A 6,253-nucleotide genomic window follows, 5' to 3' on the forward strand; every position below is an offset into this window, starting at 1 on the left:
TTTCTACACTTTACATCAATGAAAAGAGGTCATGACACCACAGAGCGTGAATCATTATTGTTTGGGCTGATAAAGAAAGATGGTCCAAAGCAAAAAACAGTGGTCCAACACAGGATTTGGCCCTGAATGAAACCTACTATCTGTCTACTCAGATGACCTCATTGTACAGTATTGTTCTAAGAGTGGTGTGTAATCCTGGCGTACTCCACGTGACCCACATCTGATTCACCTTGAACAAGACAAGCTTGCAGGCAAACAACGGCGGGTCACAGAGTTCACTCGCTGCTGTGACACTCTCTTGCATAACCGGCGAGGAGGCTGTTGGGTAATAAATAAATCTTGTGGGAAAGAACATTTTTCAGGAGCGCTCTCCCGTTCCGGTGCCCGGTGGGCTTTCTAAATATGCCAAGCCCGTTTACCGTTGCGGCAATTTGAACTTTGGTTCACCCTCCCACGCCCTTCCCCTGCGAGTGTTCGCCTTCTGAAAAGCAGCCTTCACTTGGCTTTGTTTGTCCCTCAGCGCTCGCCTCCCACTTTCTCGCTGCTAACTGTCGGCGCTCAAAAGCAGAACACTGGAAACCACATGTGAAACACAACTCTTTTGGCTCTGCCGCGCAGCCTCATGACCCGGAGGGATTTTTTTATGGTTGCTCAGGAGGATGAAGTTGCTCTCACTCCTTTTGAAATGTACGTGAGTGACGGTGACTTCAAATTAAAAACTAAAAGAATGTTTTTTTTTTGTAATTATTGCTTCCAACAAGCACAACACAACACAAGGGTAAGAGTGAGAGGCATTTTTATGACAGGAATCTTAAAATCATAACTTTCTCTCAATGAACCGCAGCTCCCCATTGCTGGCAACACTCATGCAGCCCCAGACCATGACACAATTATGTTATTCCTTCATCACTTGTGCGGGCAGCTCCGTAGACAATAATAATTGTGTGCCGATGCAATCATATTCAGTTCATTGTAAATCTACACTGCTATACAAGCTGTACACTGACTGCTCTAAAGTATATCCGAGTTTACTCTCTATAGACAAGACACAGAGTAGTAAAAATGCATTTGTTTAACAGCTGTCAGTACTATGCAAAAACCACACCACCGATTTATATTTTTGCTGTTTCAGTCATGATGGAAGCGTTGCCATGCACCTACTGCCTTGTTCTTGTCAGGGCACATGCTGCTGATTGCAGAAAATGCCGTTTGCCATAGTGTGATACTCCACAAATGTTTTTAAATTTATTATAAATTAAATACAATTTATTATGGGCCTGCTTGCAAAGCAGTAGCAGCTTCTAAGCAGCGATAAAGGCTGCTAATTGCATTGGCAATGCAGATCACCTTATTATTTATATACTTGTATTATTATTATGATTATACTTACATCTTATTCTGCTGCTTTTCTTGTGATTAATTAACATGTAATACCAGTAGGTGTGTTTCAATGGCGCAGAGGTAACATTGCACGCTACCATGGCAAATTTATGAAAGGATCAAAGATTGGGCCACTAAATTAGGTACAGACAAAATGTCCAATATCGTTGTTATAACGTTTGCCACCAAACATGTTATATCGCTGGATGCGTCTCAATGTGCTACATATATTTCGTAACATTTTCTAACCATGCCGACGTGATTCCCAAAACCAGACAAAATTGTAATTATTAGGTACACCCAAGATGAATGTGAAATCCTCATGTGTGCCTCTTTTTCGACACTTTTTTGTCTCATTTTGTTCACACACTTCTGCACGTTCCCTTTGTTTTGTAGTGTGTTAGTCAAATGTAATCTTGTAATGTAATTTCGCTTATTTCGTATTGAGTCACATAGACCGTAGCTCATGAAGGAAGAGTGGAGAATTTCAGAATTTTTTTTTTCTCTGATTCAATCATCATCCTGGCTACATCTGTCACCCCAGTTTCATGTGTTTTGGTGAATACGTAAACATAGGCGAGACAAAGGCAAGTTTATTTCGTTCATTCATTTTCTATGCCGCTTGTCCAATTCACAGAGCACATTTTGTACAGAAGGTAATTCAAGGTGCTTTACAGAAAAGAAGGGCAAAATCACTTCATAAAACATAAAATCATTCTAAAATCATTACAAAAGATCCCATAAAATCATTCTATAAAATATAAAAGTCCCAATTAATTAAATGGGAAGAGTGCAGATAAAATACTTTCGGTTGGCATACGCACAGTTGAATAGAAGTGTTTTCAACCTGGATTTGATCATTGCCAAAGTTGTGGTCTCACATCTTCAGGAAGACTGTTCCAGATTTTGGGAGCATAACACTGAAACGCAACCTCACTGTGTTTAGTCCTGACTCTGGGCACCCGCAGAAGACCAGAGCTATTCTCTTTGCAAGTTGTGCAAAAAGGACTGAAACATTCAACAGATGGACAAATATGCATTCAAAGTTTAGAGAAGGTCAAATGAAGTTCACCTATAAAGGTTATACAGTCATCCCTCATGTATCGCGGTTAATTATTTCCAGACCTGACCGCAATAAGTGAATGTCCGCGAAGTATTTTTCGATGTCAATAAATTGAATTTTTTTGTAGTTATGGCATAGAGAACCTGTTTACGATCATCTAAATACGTTTTTTTAACATTATTAGAGCCCTCTAGACATGAAATAACCCACATATAGTCACCTTTACATTTGCATTACTCAGTGTAGTAGAGCTATATTAGACATGAATAAGATAACATAGACTCGCACGTTAGCAGTTTTTTGTTTTTTTCTGGACAGCACACTTCCTGGGGTGGCTATTGTCTCATCAGTGTATTGTAATGACGGCTTTAAATGGCTTTACACTTGTATTACCCAATATAGTAGACATAATAAGAATAAATAAGCCATTTAAGATGTTAATAAAACTCCTGCTTGTGTGTGTCACAGTTAATGTGTTCCACAGGGGACCTTTCTGGCGGGCGAACAGATGTGTGGCGGGCAGGAAGTGACTTCAAAGGTTTAGAGTTGAGTTTTTACTTGTTGTGGCTTCTGGCCAACAGTAGCTCATGTTATTTTTATTATTATTGTTATTTTATTATTATTGTGGCTGTCTGCTGCTTGTCTCGCCAACACAATTACTGACACCCATTGGCCAATGTAGAATACTACACACAAAAGTGCAATGCTTTTTCTTTGCTAATATTAGCGCATATTCAACCACAAAACAGCAATCATTTATTAATGAATTCATTTTTGGAAAAAAAAGAGGGCGCGATGCAACAAGGGGCGACTGTAGTACGGTCCTGAAATTTCACCCGAAAGCTGAATATCCCAAACTTTTTGTGAGTAGTGTAATGAAGGGCAGAAGGTTACTGGAAAAGAACAAATGCAATGTTGTCCTTCTTCAGTGTGGCGACGTGCCACAAGGTATTATTCCGCCTATTTATTTTCCCATGTTATCACAAGGTATCCACGCAGGTCAGTCATTTGCGTTGTTAGCTTTTCCTGTTTTGTTGGCCCAGGTTAAAACAGTTTAGAAGGCAAATGTATCATTACAAAAGAATGCCGGCTGGTGCAGTTGTGCAAAAGTATGCTGGTAGACCTCACTCCCTGATGCAGGGGCCCCAAAAAAATCTGTTTTACCCTTTGGGACGCATATTGTTTTGAGAAGCCAAACTCCTTACTTGTGAAAGAAACCCCAGCGACAACCGGGAACTACGTTCTTCATCACCCAACTCCGACCAGAACTGGACTTAAGTGACTTAAGTGTGGGGTGAGTCGCCGTCGATGACACCGCTACACCGCTGATGGGGATGTCACACAACTTCATGTCAAAAAATCTGAACTCTCTTTAAGAGCCACCTGGACATCAAGTTGCCAGCTCCGGCTTTTAGCTCAATGCCTAGCACTCTCGACTCTCAACCATGGTTTGAGCCCCATGCGTGTACGGAGCGGACCAGACGACTTACATACGATCTCAAATGTCGGGACGGAGCAAGAGGTATTCCATTTAAAATTTCCATAGAAATGTTTCTAATTTTTCATTTTAGAACTATTTGTTTTGTATTGTACTATTAGCATTGATATTTCTTAACTCATTGAAAATGTGCTGCTCTTCGTCATTTTCTAAGGCCCAAAACACATTGACTATTTAGTATCTGACTTTTATTCACAAGAAAAGCAATCTAATTGTGCTGATGTCATCTTCTATGATGCTCACAGTCCCTTGGGGTCACATTGTCATCTGGTGATTGCTAGGGCATGCTGGAAACCTACTTTTGACTGTTTATGTGCTAAATTAGTGTTTGTTTCTGACTGACTTTCTCCCACATTATATATACATTTATTTCTGCGGTATTTCAGCTCAGTGACAACAGTCCTATTTTTATTGTGCCTCCGGCTCGCTGATCTGGTGCTGTTCTTATCTTTTGCCTTGATATGATGCTCTGCTCTTAACGAGCCCAAGGCATTACAACACACACCATAAAAGATTAGGATTTATTTTAGATTTTATTTGCCTGCCTCACGCTGGAATATATTATACGGACTTACTTTACATGCACCCCCTCATTTATTTAGTTTAGCAGACCTATCTACTGTGTGTGTTTGTTTTGACTGACACCCTCTGGGCTTGTTGCTCCCCTCGACCTTTAACACCACTGCGTACAATAAATCCTGCAGTTTGACAAGTCAACTGAGGCATCACGGCTGGCCCCTTGCCGTGGGTTAGGCCCGGGTCTTTTTATCATGCTAGCCGCCCTGTGATGGATGAACCCAAAGTGGCTTGATGGTGTTATGCAGGGAGAGAGGTGGAATAGGTGTTGACACAAACACCTCTGTGTTGCGACCGTGCAACCATGAGACTGCGGCGATGTCCACTGGTCCACGCACTTTACTGCAGGTGATAGTCCAACGCTAAGTAGAGATACTGCATGCTTAAGCTCATTTAGATGAATGTGTTTGTGAAGCAGGTGTGATGAGACTACCTGGCCACTTCATAACCTGCAGCTTTTAAAGCCAGCTAAAACAGGAGCCATATCCAAAATTATGCCTACTTTTACTAACTTATACACAAACAATAACGTGTAGTCAGGGAGGCGTGATGAAAAAAAAAAAAATATATATATATCATGGACAACACCTCTCACCCGCTACATGACACTGTGGGTTCCCTTAGCAGCTCCTTCAGCAGCAGACTGTTACACCCATGGTGTAAGAAGGAGAGGTTCCGCAGGTCCTTCATACCGACCGCTGTCAGGCTCTACAACACCTGCACCACCTGAACCATGTTGTAGCCACTATGTCACTATGTATTCTTTACTTGCGTATCTTGCTTGCTGCTGTAACAAGTGAATTTCCCCGCTGTGGGATAAATAAAGTACAATACAATACAATATATATATATATATATTTTTTTTTTTGTCAATTTAATTGTATTATAAATGTATTTTCTTTATGATTCCAATCCTTTTGAATATTTTCTCAAAGTAAAAATCACTGAAATTGTGCATATCCTGATCAAATACAGGCCAGAAACCTAAGAGAGGCTTATTGCGCAAGTCCTGCCTACCGGAGGATGGCGCCTGCCAGTTTCTGTTTGTCAGCATGTCGGTAATAATATCCATCCATCCATCTTCTGTGACGCTTATCCTCACTAGGGTCGCGGGCATGCTGGAGCCTATCCCAGCTGACTTCGGGCCAGAGGCGGGGTACACCCTGGACTGGTCGCCAGCCAATCATGGGGCACATATAGAAAACCATTCACGCTGACATTCATACCAATTTAGAGTCGCCTATTAACCTAACATGAATGTTTTTGGAATGTTGGAGGAAACCGGAGAAAACCAATGCACGCACGGGGAGAACATGCAAACTCCACACAGACATGCCCAGATCTTCCCGATCTCCTGACCATGCGGGCCGTAATATATTACACACCATGACTTTCATGTAATGTCTTTAATCAAGTGTGACAACCTTATTTTTGCTGATTGGACAACAAATACATAGATATGTCAAATCTACAGGAGGCACTTGCAATACTCTCGTCATCCTGAAGGGGTGGGGGCATGCGTGAGCCGGTGAGCCGGAAGGTGCTTGACACTGCCCTCCTTCCATAGAGAGGAAAAGCCAGCAGTTGTAAATGGGCCTAAGAAGTATTTGAAAACATCTTTTCAACTAAAGTGAATGATTCTCTTCTTTTTCTTCTTATTCTTTTTGAGCAAAATGTATTAACATTTCTAAAAAAAAAAAAAAACAAAGGAGTCAGCGCCTCACCAGCCATGAAAC

The sequence above is a fragment of the Dunckerocampus dactyliophorus genome, chromosome 8 (genome assembly GCF_027744805.1).
Source record: "Dunckerocampus dactyliophorus isolate RoL2022-P2 chromosome 8, RoL_Ddac_1.1, whole genome shotgun sequence".
NCBI lineage: Eukaryota > Metazoa > Chordata > Actinopteri > Syngnathiformes > Syngnathidae > Dunckerocampus > Dunckerocampus dactyliophorus.